We start from the raw sequence: 13,664 nt of genomic DNA, 5'->3' as shown, positions 1-13,664 counted from the left end.
GCTGTTAGTGGCTTTTACCTTAAGCTTTGTACCCTCCTAGACCATCATCAGGAGGGTTGTTAACAGAGTTTGGAGGAGCTCGGATTTCAGTGTTACTGCCTTCCAGTGGTGCCTCCCACATGCCAAAATTCAGTGTAAAAGTAGCAGGCAAATCCAGGTGACCTGCAGATATGACTCTTGGGAGTTAACTTGGCACAAAAGTGACTGGGTTAGAGCATCAGAAAAAAGTCCACCTGGTCTGGTGCTTTGGTCAACAGCAGGACTGTTGTCATTGCTCTAAGCATAGAAGCTGCCTGCAAGTTGTAACTTCTAGGTCTCATGGTGAGCACCATGCTCTTGGCTCTCAATGACTTTGTAGGGATGTGTGTATGCATGGTCACAGTCAACTGCAAGATAACCCATGTCTGAGGTGGAAAAGCAAGTCGGATGCTGGATGTTTTCCTCCTGTTGTGTAGCACCTCAGCAGTGCACTGTTCATCATTCTGTCTCACCACTGGAGCACAGTGCAGGGAAACTGAAGAAGCAGCGAGTGAATGGAAGCAGACTCAAATTGCCCATGTTGCTGATCTCCTTTGGGAGCTCATGGGGAAGTCCTGGTAACTCAGGTCAGACTCACAATGGTGCCAACAATGAGGTTTGGGAGAAGCCGGGCAAGAAGCAGAGTTGAGGGAGGGCACAGAATGTAAGAATAGACAACTCCTAACTATACCTGTGCATCTGCCAAAATCTCTGAAGCAGTTGGGAGAGAGAGAGAATATGGGGGACCTCATATTCTGACCCCATCAGGATAAAGGGCTGTGGTGCTCTCTGAGGGCATCCAAACAGAGGTGAACATCCCAAACTCTTTTGTTCATTTAAGAGGACCATCTGAGGCTGAACATCCCCTGGGAATACTACATTGCCAACATGGGTTATAGAAGCTAATGGTTAGCAGCCTGTTAGAGGTCTCACAACTCATTTCCTTTGAATATTAGTTATTTCTTTTGCCAAAGAGAGGCAAAAAAGGGGAGGAGGAGGAGGAGGAAATAAAAACTAAATGGGCTAGTTCATTTATTTTATAAGATCAAGTCAATAAGCAGATGGGTGAACTCTGCAGATGGCATTGCTTCAGTCAAGACAGAAAATTCAGTGCTTTCCCTGCATGTGTTTTTTTGCAAGATTTCTTTGGAACAAGGAAGTGTATGCAGATAATGGGACCAATCTGCAAATGCTCATTCAGCTAAGCAGCCGTGAACTCTCACTGACTGTGAGTATTTGTAACAATAAAAACTCCAGGCTGGGGAGCCTGCTTCGTATTCTACCCTTGCTTCACTACTCCCTACTCTCACCGCCAAACTTTTGCAATTCAGTGGCAATCAGAGTTAATAAAGGTGTGTCTGTGATCCTATAAAGCAATTTGCAACATCATCTTTTGTGATGAAATTTTCACAGGGTAAGGAGGAGGAGCAGCATTTTGTCCAAGTAAAGGTTGCCCTGGCAATACACCAAGAAGCCTGAAGCCCTTAATTTTCCTAAGAGAGATTTGATTACCGCAGCCCATATCTGAGTGCAGAAATGTGTCCTGCAGAAACTACACTCCCCCACCCCTTCACTCCCCATTTTCCAAGATAAGTCTAAAAGTAGTCTGGAGCTTACAATCTTGCATTGTTGCCGCTGTGTCACAAGCACATAGACAAGCTTGGACTGCCTTGCTGAAATTAGTGAACTAGGTGTACAACAGATCTCAGATCTGCCTCTGCCCCACCAAAACCATCATTTTCCATAGCTGGGTTGAAGAAACTGCTGCTTTCACTAGAGAGAAGTGGCCAGAACCTGCCAGTTGACATAAACTGTGTTGTATGTTTTTTCAGTGTGTGTCTGTTATAAACAAATGACAATGCAACTTCCATTTTGTCTAAAGGAACTGATAATCGACGCAGAGCTATTAAAACATGACAAATAAGTAATGTCTACGCCAGATAAATAAATGAGCTGTTGGAGAAGTCTTTCTTCTGCTGTGCTGCCTAGTGCAAATACAGCAGCCTTGCTTAATAAAGGAGGCCTCATTTAGTTCTGGGCTTGTCTCAACACTAGTCTTTTACAAGCACTTTGGACAAGATCATTAATCCTGCACGTATCAACTGAAGACATGCCTCCCAAATTTCCTTCTAATGCTGAGAAAAGCCCTAGTTACACAATTACATCTTTACTAACAAATATCTACTCTCAGCAGCAGGAAGTGAGTTTTTTTCCAGCTATCAGAGTGTACAAATGCCTTGTATGACATTTAGAGAGATTAAATTCCTTTGCCTCTGTTTATACCTGGACTGCTTGTAGGGCAGGCTGCTTGGAAAACACGGGAAGATTACAATTGGAATATCTATTATCATGATAATGTTGTGGAAATCTGACAGCTGTTAGCAGAGCAGTGTGGGAAGGACATTGCTGGGGTTCATGGGTAAAGAAGAGAGGGGATTTTGATATCTGTCATTAGTACAGAACAGTGGGAGAAGCTGCTGTGGTGCCTCATTGGCAAGACATAATGGGGAGGCTGCTACTGCCATAAGCTGGGCACTGGAAGAAGGGGTGGGATGGAGTCTACAGGAAGTGTTGTGCAGGCTGGCTGCCATGGGAGGCCTTTGCTGGCCATATTGTGGGCAACAGGGCCACACTGATACTCCAGCAACACATGCTCCAGCTATCATTTTTATTTTCCAGAAAAATGTTGGCTTTCCTGTCTGGAGTGACTAAACTAAAGTGCTTTTTCTCCACTTAACCTTGATGCAAACTCACCTGTTTTTGAACAGAGATTGCAAGTTTTAAGATGCAATTCAAATCTGAACCTTTCCTTATGGTCCCCACTGTGTGGAGAATTCCTCTGAGTCTGGTAGTTTTCCATGTTAGAAATCTAATGTAATTTACATGGATCATGGTTTAGACATAAAGCTTGAATTTGGTCCTGTGTGGATAGAAAGACTGAATATCTTCAAACAGTGGTGCAGAGAGAGAAAAAAAGGAAAAAGTAAAAAGGCCTTGAATAATATAAAATATGGGATCTAACACTGCTAAGGAGGCGGATCAAATAATCTCGTCGGCTTTTCGTATGGGACTTTTGCAGTTCAGCATAGGCTTTTCAGGACAATTGAGTACCCACTTCAGAACCAGGGAGCAGAGGTAGGGAAGAGCTCACAGCAGCACCTTGACAGCTTGCCAATGCACACACAAGCAATGTGCACCTTTCAGTTAATCCCTGAAGTGAATTATGTTTTCAGTTGTACCTTACACAGTGAATAGCAAATAACTTTAGACTGTAACACTGTCCAATCTGTTCCCCCATATGCACTCGTTTTCCAAAGAATACACTGTACTGTGCAGTAATGAGTGTGTTCAAATAACAATGGAAAGAATGACTCTGATATTCTCCTGAACTAATTTCAAAGCTGCATATCCAGTTCTCTGCCTTTTTTGGTCAGTCTCTTTACACCATTTACGCCTGCTTTTAAACAGACTGGGTAGAAGAAGAGATTCCAGCACACCTGATCTGACTTTTAAACTCAGCTCCACAGAAAGGCAGTATTACACAGCCATAGCTCCCAGTACATTTTTACATTTTTATTTCTTAAAACTATGCAATTTCCATGTTGGTAAGGTAGGTAAAACTGATTGTAGGAGGTTACACATGAACTGGAATGCATGGCACAAAAAGATGTATCTTTCTGTAACACTAAGTATTGTCCACATATGGGAGACAATATATCAGAATTCACTAATCCTTTAGGCACCTGTAAAAAAACACTGAAACCAACATGCAACATGCAAACCTGTGACATGCAAAGCCCTCAGCTGAAACAGTCACATTCTCAAAGCTGAGCTATGAAGTCCTCCATAATAGAAAGTCCTCCAAACTCGAAAGATTTATTGTTTTTCTGGAGGCAGTTTTAGGCACATAACTTATTCCCACTGAGCTCTGGCAGTTTCTCATACCCTGGTTGTTCTCATGGTATCTTCTCCATAGCTAGTCCTGCAGCCAGCTTGTTTTCCAGCTGGATAAGATGCCTCTGCTGTAATGTCAACACTAGCTGGGCCGGCAGGGAAGACAGTGGAAGCAGATATATAGGATAACAATAGTAATACTGTTACTATAATAACGGTATAGAATTACTAGAACAGGAATATTCTTTATTCCTTGTACTGACTTTCTCCCTGAAGGACTGTGTACAGCACAATACCAAGTGAATTCCAACCCTGTATACAGAGCCAGCACATAGTTTCTTCAACACCTGACTTCTACTTTATGCTCAGGTAGGCTCTAAGTGGGAAATAACTCTTGTTACACTTCTGCACATAGGCAAATTTTGATTAAAGACAATGAAAGATTATTTGGGAAGAGTGAGGGTATTTTTTTCTTCTTCTTCTCATTCTGGAAAGGACCACCAAAGTGTGGATGCCATGGGACAGGGAGAGAGAAACGGCAAGCGTTTCTCACAGCGGCTTGTGAGAAATTTTAGAGAGCTGGAAAGATGTGAAAACCTGTTGACTATAAAGAATTTGCAGGTGCTGTTTTTCTACCTTGTTTTTCTGTTCCTCTCAAGGACAGTGTGTGAGAAAGATGTTTCTGTTAGTTAGCCAATAGAATAGAATCTATCGTACCACTCTATAAAAACTGCGCCGTTCTTTTGAATAAAGTCCTTCCTCACCTTTGCTACGATCCTGCCTCTCGTCTGTTCCTGCCCCGACCCCGGTGCACGAGTGACTCCGAAGCCCTTCTGCCTACTGAACTATAAAGATAAAGAATAAAGGTTGCAACTAATATGGGGGAAAGGGAAAGGTTTGACACCACTCTGTCCTGTGTGAGTGGTCCATCTCCATATGTTGTTCATGCTTGGGCAGTGCAGTTTCTAACCAGAAATATTCCTGTCTGAGTATCTGCCTCGTGCAGTGATAGTTAATAGTGTTGTGTCATAGATGGTGCCTGGCACAGGGCATTGCTGTGCTGTGAAAGAGCTCAGCTGAGCACAGGGGCTGTAAGGACATGGGTGAAGGCTCCCAAGTGCACTTGCTGAACCAAATACGTTGCTTAAAAAATAGTGTATTGGAAAAAGACAAGTAAAAAGCAACAAACCTCTGACTGGAAAAGAGACAGCCCAATTCAGACATTCCATTTTTGTAGGAGATGGACAGAAGCCCTCCATACCTCTAAAATCCTCCAACTCTTGCAGACAGACAGGTCTCCTTTTAACCATTGTCCCAGATGTATTTCAGCTGCAATACAAAGCAAGTCTGGCTCAACCCTTTGCAGACCTCTGAACTGTCAAAAGCCTGGAACAGCGAGACTCTCGAGTGATTGCATCACGTGAGAGGGGAGGAGGTCAGAGGGAATCATCGCTTGAGAATGCATGCCCACATCTCTCCTAATCCTGCTCTGACACTGGGCACGTCAGATCATGCATGGAGGAGATGCACAGGGCATGCCACTGCTGGCAGGTGCCTGCTGCCTAACAAAGGTACTTTGAATGCTGGCCCCTGCAGGTTCTCCTCCACCTGCTCCAGCCCCGGGCTGAAGAGCTTCCTCTCCACAGCCGCAGTGCTGGCAGCAGCTCCTACCTTGGGGATTGCTGCTGCAGGGATGGGCACAGGAGGATGGTGCTGCTGCAGGGATGGGCACAGGAGAATGGTGCTGCTGCAGGGATGGGCGCAGGAGGATGGTGCTGCTGCAGGGATGGGTGCAGGATGATGCTACTGAAGTGGAAGAGTGGCAGCAGAGGGAATCTAACTCAGACTGCCTTAGGCTCAGCAGGATTTCTCTTAGCATTACCAAAGGATCATGCCATTGCCTTTATAACTGCAGAAATACTGACTAAGGTTGGCTTTGCCATTTAGAGAAATTTCATCCAGTGAACTGTGTATTTCTTGGGTATCATTTGGCTTGCCAAATGGTTGTAACCTGTCAGCCTTCAGTTTCTTCCTACCAGATCAACTCAAGGCCTAAAAATGCTGTGTCTTGTGTCTTATTGCTGAAAGATTGGTTTGTGCATGCTTAATTAGAGAGGTTCTGTGAAGAGAATCTGTTGTATAGAGCTCCTTGTAGCTTCCTCATAAAGCAAATGTGTCCTTTTCCCTAGAAAAACATTGAAATTATCAAGGGATTAGCATACGTTAAGGAACTAAAAAAAAAAAAAAATTATAGCAAGAAGGTCAGAGAATATACAAGTTCTTTGGGTTCTTGTGTTTTGCAGCCAAAGTTCTGAAAAGCACTTCTGTTCAAGGATAGAAACTGCAGCTCTCTGTACTCTCAGAGGGTGTCAGCAATTGCAGAAGTGTGGAAGAGGAGAGGAAATCTCATGGCGCCAGCTGAAGGAAGAAGGAGCAGTGGCATGAAGAGTGCCCCTTCAAATAGCAAGGAAAAGAGGAACCACCAGTTCTGTCTGTAAACCACCAGTGCTAGCAGGATGCTCCTCCCAGCCCCTGCTTCAATTTAAAATTGTCTGTCAGAGAAGTAAATGCAAATACCCCAGATAAGAACTAATTTGTGTCTCATGGAGAAATTAAAATGAATGGAACCCATGGAGTCAGAAAAAAAAAAAACCCAACATTTTAAAATGGGCTGAGTTTCATTGCACTTACTTCTCTTTGAACTTGCTGAAGTTCAGACACATTCAGAACTGGAGTTTTGGAGCAGACCCATCTCTGTTGTCATCTCGCTTATCCTCTGTTGTTGTGGTTGTTTATTACCAAATAGTTTGTGCAAGATATCACTCTAGGTGAAAATGTAGAAAAATTAGTTCTGAGTGCAGTGGTTGTAGTAATTTTTGTTTAAAATGTTTTAAATAATGTGCTTAAGAAAGCTGAGGACAAGTATGTGTGAGGATATACTGCTTGAAATACTGAACTTTAACCATGTAGGTCTGCACATTTGTACAAATAACCACATCATAAACTCAAGCACTCTTAGATTCAAACTAGCTGGATTCATCAGGAGCTCTTCAGCTGTGGACAGAATATATTTCAGAAAGTTGGAAGTAGTACAAAATAATCATGGTCTGAAAAGGCTTTTGCTCTGTTCTGAGGTGCAGACAGATTCAGCTCAAAATGGACTGTCAGAAGCTCTTTGAATTAATGTAATAATAGAATATGGTGAATATTTCTTTTACCTAATAGTCTCCAAATAATTTTAAAGTATTATTTAGCACTAGCTACAGCTCTCAGTTGTGGAAATGTGTTTTCACAGGCAGCTGTGATATGGTCATGTGATTTACCCTGATTCACAAAATTTAAAAACAACAAAAAACAAAGAGTAAACAAAAGGAGGAAGCGACAGGGGAGCAAGAAAAGGGCCAGGGAATCAATCTAGATTGGAATCAAAGTTTTGCCTCCTATTCCTGCTGGACAATATTCTCTGTCACAATTATTCTCACTAGTTTATCTTACCTACAAGATGTCAAGTTACACACTGTCATTATTCTATGCAATGTTATTTTTGACATTTTTTATTTACTTTCTTTTTGACCACCTACCAGGTTTCCTCAGAGAAAGTCTACCCTCAGAGAAGCCCAAATTGTATTATTGTACTCCTGGAACAGTTTCTAAACCCAGCTGCTCCTCAAGCATTAGAATGGGCTGTATCTGTCAGGCCATCCTTTTTAATTTCCCCAAGAATTGGATGTTTGTGCAGTGCTTTATGTGCATGTAATTCGAATGCCACAATTGAAATGCACTTAAAAAGATAGCTTTATAATATGTCTCTGTGTTGTTACTCAAGTGAGGTTGCTTCAGTTTCTGGCTTGTCACAAGAACCAGCCATATAGAAAATGTATGGGCCTTTTCACATGAGAGAAAATTAATACTGGGAAATTTGAAACTAAGAAGATGTTGGGAGATGTGCACCCATTAAAGTCTCTGACTAACAAACATGGGAAAAGACGACTGGTTACTGTGAGAAAGATGCTCTTGCTGTTTCTCCACCCAGTAAAGGCTGGGTCTGAATGTTTGTTGTCAGTTGCTAGAGAGCCTGTAACTTGACATAACCAGGCACTGATGTCAGGGCTTCAGGACTAATACTGAGCTAAGATCTTGTCAGCATTTATAGTTAACCTTTTTATTACAGATAGATGGCACAAAGCAAACTTAAGTCAATGTTTACCTCTACTGCTAAAATCAGGGAGAAAGGAAGAGAACAGTTGGTGGCTTCAGGAGGGCTTGATAGCCAAACACTATTGTCCTTGTAAATCTGATAAATAACAGACAGTCCAAATTTTTGTAAGAGCTCCAAGGTTTCCTGTAGGATTGCTTTAGATAAGAATTTGAAGAGCACTGGTTACTTCTGAAGGTAGTACCAGTACGTTCCTCTCTCAAGGTCCAGCATATGGCGAGAAACAACTTTAAAACAGAAAGAAGGAACGTATGAGGAGAGGCAGCTTTAGAAAAACCCTGCAAACCCAATAAACCAACTTGTACTTCTTTGCATAGAGATGGACTGTACACTCCTAGAAGAAGCCCACAGTCAGTGGATGTATAAAGCAAGAAGAGCAATTAGGTAAGACAGTGGTGAGCAGAGACACAAAATGCAATGAAACTGAAAACCAAACAAACCCTGCCTCTCATATCTTTAATGTAACCTCCTGAATCAGGGTCATGCCCTAAATAAACAATACTGTCTGAAAGTAGTGCATGTTGTATTTAAGTACCTAAATACAGTCTTAGTGCACACCTGTAAAATATTTTCCAGATCCAGCATAATATCTTTTTATTTACTATATGTTCCTTTAATAAGGAAGAGATGGCAATCCTGAACCTGCAGTCAGAGGTGCTTTTCTTAAAGAAGGTTCCTGGAATCATCTCGGCTCAGGTTCAAAGGCTGCTTAAATGTTTAAGCTCAAACTAATCAAATTAAGTATGTTCTTGACAGATTATGTTCCCCCTTTTGTAGGTCTCCCCTGAGGGATATTAGTCATAAACTCAGCAGAACGCCTACACTGCATCCACACAATTTGAGGTAGATGTTAAAATAATCCCCACCTGAGCACACAAGTCTGGTAACTGTTCAACCAGTTATGCAATTTGCATGCGTAAATGAATTTAGCATTCACAGATGGATTCCTATGTGTATTATGGACAGTGAAGAGTGGAATCTGAACTTTTCTATAATCTTTATTTCCCCTAATGGGATTTTACCACATCAAATTATAAATCTATATGTTGAGATATATTTATATATAAAGATGCACAGAACATATCTGCCTGTGTTCACTTCTGTAACAGTGCTTAGCCAATTGAGAATGTGATGGCAGAGCTCCCGACAAAGCCGTCTTTGCTTGTCACATTTTGGGAAAGTCAGCAGGACAGCAAGACTTGCAATTTTTTTCAAACTGTAGCGGCCTCTGGGAATAGCTTATTTCATGTGCTCTGAGTGTTTGGATTTCAGTTTGTAGATCATTTCAACTCTTGCTCTGTTTTTCGGAATGCAAATCTTCAGGTTATGCAATGTACTATTCACATTCTTTACTGTCAGTACTCAGAAAGGAAGTGTGTCACCAGTCCCACTGGCTACTTACTGGCACCAAGTTGTTAGCAAAGTGTTGTATGAGTGCTCAGTTTCTGGCACTGACCTTTTTTAATATCTTTTTTTCTTTAGAGAGCAGACAAACACAGTTCTGACCTACGCAAATGAATGTAAAAAAATAAAGCGGCTTAAGGTTTAAGACTGCCAGCTCTGTCAGTATTTTCAGTTTCTGTAGTATAATACAAAATGAAGTATTTTTGCATCATCAGCCCAGGGAAGAATTGACAGGTTGAAATGATCAATACTTCACCTAACCTTAGAGAATTCAATTTTCTTCAATTTCCCACGAAAACAGAAACATCCTCCAGATATTCATATGTTAAAAAACAACATCTCCCACTCACATGTTTACATAACTGTTTCCCAATGTGATTTTTAGTTTCTAAATGGGTGAGAATTCCAAGATAGGTAATTTTTAAAGTTATTCTACACTTCATGTTTAGGGATTAGATTAAATTTTGGGTAGCAGTAATGGCACATTTAGACTTTTCAAATTCCTCATAGGAGCCACAGAGCTACTACTAAGAGCCATGAATGTGACTTTGCCTATATGCCTTTAGGCACAGATTTATGTTTTAGTATTACAGGTTTATATATTTGAATATTCCCTGTCAGATAAAAGAATATTAATCTGTTAGGAATTGATAAATCTCTTGACTAATCCTCTGGGGACATCTCCCTCATACTGATCTGCTTTTGGATTAAATGAAATATGTTTACCTTAAATTCCATTCCATAACACCTTTAAAGTCATAATTTCAAAGATCCACGGGAAATTTTGGGAAGCCAAGGAAAAAACAAAAGCAAACAAACACAGCAAAACTTGCAATATTCTTCTTAAGTGATAACACGAAAAAGATTTCAGCACTTCTTCTTCTTCTTGGAAAAAAAAAAAGAGTAAAAGGAATACCTGGATTGTCTACCTTGTTGGTTTATTTTGTAGGAATAAAATACTAATAGAAATTTAAGAATGATAAAAAAATTAGAAAAAGTATTGTACCAGTAAGCAGGCAATCGTACAGGACATTAACAAATTAGGAAAATGAAGTTGATCATCTGAAGTGATGGGGGCTCTTTTCTGCCTACTTAAAACTCAGTTTCTACTATGCAAATTTACAATTCTCATGCCCCATAAAGACTTGCTAGGTGAAAAAATTCTTTGCTAAAGACTTCATGTTTCCTACTTTCCTATTCTCTCATATTATTTAATCAGCCACTTATTACAGTATGCAAATAGAAATAAAAAATTTACTATAGAACATCCAGAGAGTCCTTTAGGTAAACGAGTGTTAAAAATATAGCACTGAGAATTCCTCTCAGTTCCAGAGCCTCATGAGAATTAGAGAAATTATTATTTTCTTTTTGTAAATCACTTTAACATCAGGGTATGTTACTTGAAAATTTCAACCCTAAAAAAGAAATTCTCAAAAATAATATTAATCCAGTCCTAACTTTTGCAGCAGACATGCTGTTAGAGGCATTCTCTGTGCTTTGCTGGGTTTTAGCTGATGCCCTTGTTTTTACCTGCTGCTAGAATACAGCTTTATCATGTGAGGCTGTTCTGTTACAGTGCTGCTTCCTAGCAGCTTATTCCTGTCTCATTTCTTTAATTACTGTCTGCTGTTCATGCCATTTGCAATGTGTGAATGAAAACAGAAACCAAGGCATGAAAGAAATTGACAATATAGATTAAGTTATAAATCTGTAACCTCTTTTAGTGTCCTACTTCAGACTTTACTATCCTCATATGTATTTTATCTTGTAACAGTGATATGCTGGATTTGTCTTAACCCCCCAAAAAACCCTAATCAGTTGGGAATCCTTTGGTTAACTAAGTAGTAGGATCGCTTTCAGGCACAGCAAGTATTTTTCCATCCAGCTCTATCTTCACAAACTCTTGTCTTTGACAGATAAGGTTATTCATTTCTTTGCCATTTTCAATGAGGACTGTTTAGCATTTTGGTCTGAGGTATGATTTTGTCAGCATAACTAAATAGCATATAGCTAAAACCTGTAGGGAAAATGCAGCTGAAAAGAGCAGATACAGTGTTCTGCTTCTCTTAAGGTAATGAACTTCTCTCCTATAAACACTTCACTGTCAATACATCTTCATCCTCAATTTAGAACATAGTTGGAACAGTACAATTTCTAGATGGAGCTTTCATGGTCCTTTTTAAACCCAGTTGACTGTCCTGATTAATGTGGAGATACAATTCAGTTTGACAATGGATACATTTAGTTTAAGTGTTTTCTTGGAAAAAAAAAAAGAATTTAAACATTAAGTTAATCTAAGATTAAATGCTTTACTGCACAGGAATCTAGGTAAGTGCTGAATCAGAACCCAGTGAGTAAATGAATAGCTACATGGTTATTAGAAGTCCTCCATTTAGATTACACATTCTCAAGCTCAAGAACTACTGATATTTCAATACAATGATTATTATACTCTATTTTTTAACCAGATAATGTTAACTGTTACCACACAAATATAAAATAGAAACAGTTTTAAAATGTTTATTATATTAATATTATATTATGCTATTATTACAGTGTCCCCCATATGCTAGATGAACAAAATTCATAAAAAGAGTATGCTTGTTCTGGAAAAGCAATTGTCTAAAGACAGAAAGAAAACAAGAAATGTGAGGAGAAAAATAGTATATTTTAATAATAAAATGACTGTGAGGTGATGTGATGCTGAAGCAGAGAGTGTCATTAACATACATAATTTTGTCTACTCAGGCCTCAAAAGAAGAATATTTGTGAAGGTTACTTCTAATTTTTTCTTGTCATTTTTCCTTGCAAATGAATTTTTAGAGAGTCTCCAAACACTGTCAGAGTCAAATGAATCAAATATGTTGGGACAAACTATGTGAATATGACAAAAGGTGATTGTGAAAATTGAACAGTTGAGAGTAGTAAGAAATTTGCAATGTAAAAGGGTTTTATTAAAAAATATATACTCAAAAACCCCAAAATGTTCCACCACACTGGAAAATGTTTTGTGGAAAACACTCTAAAATATTTTCAGTGCACTTCTGATAAAAAGCAGGCTGGATCCACTTGGGTTATGCAGCTTGTTCTGAGTTCAGCCATTAGGTCTGTAAAATAACCAAGAGCTTGAGCTTCCAAGTCCATAGTTCTGTGTCAGTGCCACACAGCTGACTTGGTGTCTCACATTTATCCTCCAAGGCACCCAGATCCTCTGCTGTCAGCCCTGCCTTGCCATATGGGGTGTTTCAAAACCAGTTGTCCAAATGTTTCCTTGTGAGTGCCATTACTGGGAATGTGGGAGTCTGCGTGTGATGAGGACTCTCTGCTGGGAACAACTTCAGGATATCCAGAAGAGATGGGTGATTATCTTGTACCACATCAGTATTCTCATCTAAATGCATGACACCAAATCATTATTTAATTGAGGGTGCAGTATGGCATTATAGCAATGATGTCACTGACAGACATGTTCATGCTTCTCAGAGCAGTTGCTTGTGTAGAGTTGCATTCACACAGCTATAAAGGTATTAGGAAAGTAAGTCTTATATTTGTATAGAAACTGATGTTAACCTGATATAATCTGAGTAGACATAGCATTTCTATGTTGATTTAGCTTTAGTTAACTGCCTACTGACTTAAGCTAAATCCTTAAATCTACTCATAACTTCCTATATATCAGGGTGTACTCTGTCTAATCATTATAGTTTTCTTTTCTGTAAAGTGACTTATAAGTTCAAGACTCCTTTTAGAAATTACTTGCATGTTCAGGAACCTCAGACTTTTTGTAAGACACTAAAGCTTATCTTGAAAATTATATCCGTTGCCTTAAAATGGCAAGAGTCTCCACCTGCATCGTGCAGCATAAAGCCCTAGATTAGAAAACAAGTCCAAAGTAAATATTTAATTGAGGATAAACAATTAACAGTTCAGAGAGATCAAAGAGAGAACTCACACTTCTGACCAGGACTGTTTAAACTTGCCCAGCTGCAGGTTAGGAGCAGTGATCACTCTGAGGTCACCTTCACACTCAGAAATGACAGGAACTTCAGCACTTAAGCCATCTTAGGTCTCCAGGCATAAGTTCTCTGGAGAGCCCTGAACCCTAAGCTAGCTACACTTTTTCCATGCCTGA

The 13,664-nt window shown here is 39.9% G+C and overlaps 1 long non-coding RNA gene across 1 annotated transcript; it reads left to right on the top strand.

Moving 5' to 3' along the window:
- Window positions 1-5,352: 5,352 nt before the first annotated feature.
- Window positions 5,353-6,834, top strand: LOC132325780 (uncharacterized). The gene is made up of 2 exons (XR_009486015.1): window positions 5,353-5,483; window positions 6,216-6,834. It is a non-coding gene; the product is annotated as an uncharacterized LOC132325780 (long non-coding RNA).
- Window positions 6,835-13,664: the final 6,830 nt, after the last annotated feature.

This window comes from Haemorhous mexicanus, chromosome 3 (genome assembly GCF_027477595.1).
Source record: "Haemorhous mexicanus isolate bHaeMex1 chromosome 3, bHaeMex1.pri, whole genome shotgun sequence".
NCBI classification, from domain to species: Eukaryota; Metazoa; Chordata; class Aves; order Passeriformes; family Fringillidae; genus Haemorhous; species Haemorhous mexicanus.
Note: the sequence above shows the minus strand (reverse complement) of the source record. Positions and strands in the feature narration are given on the sequence as shown.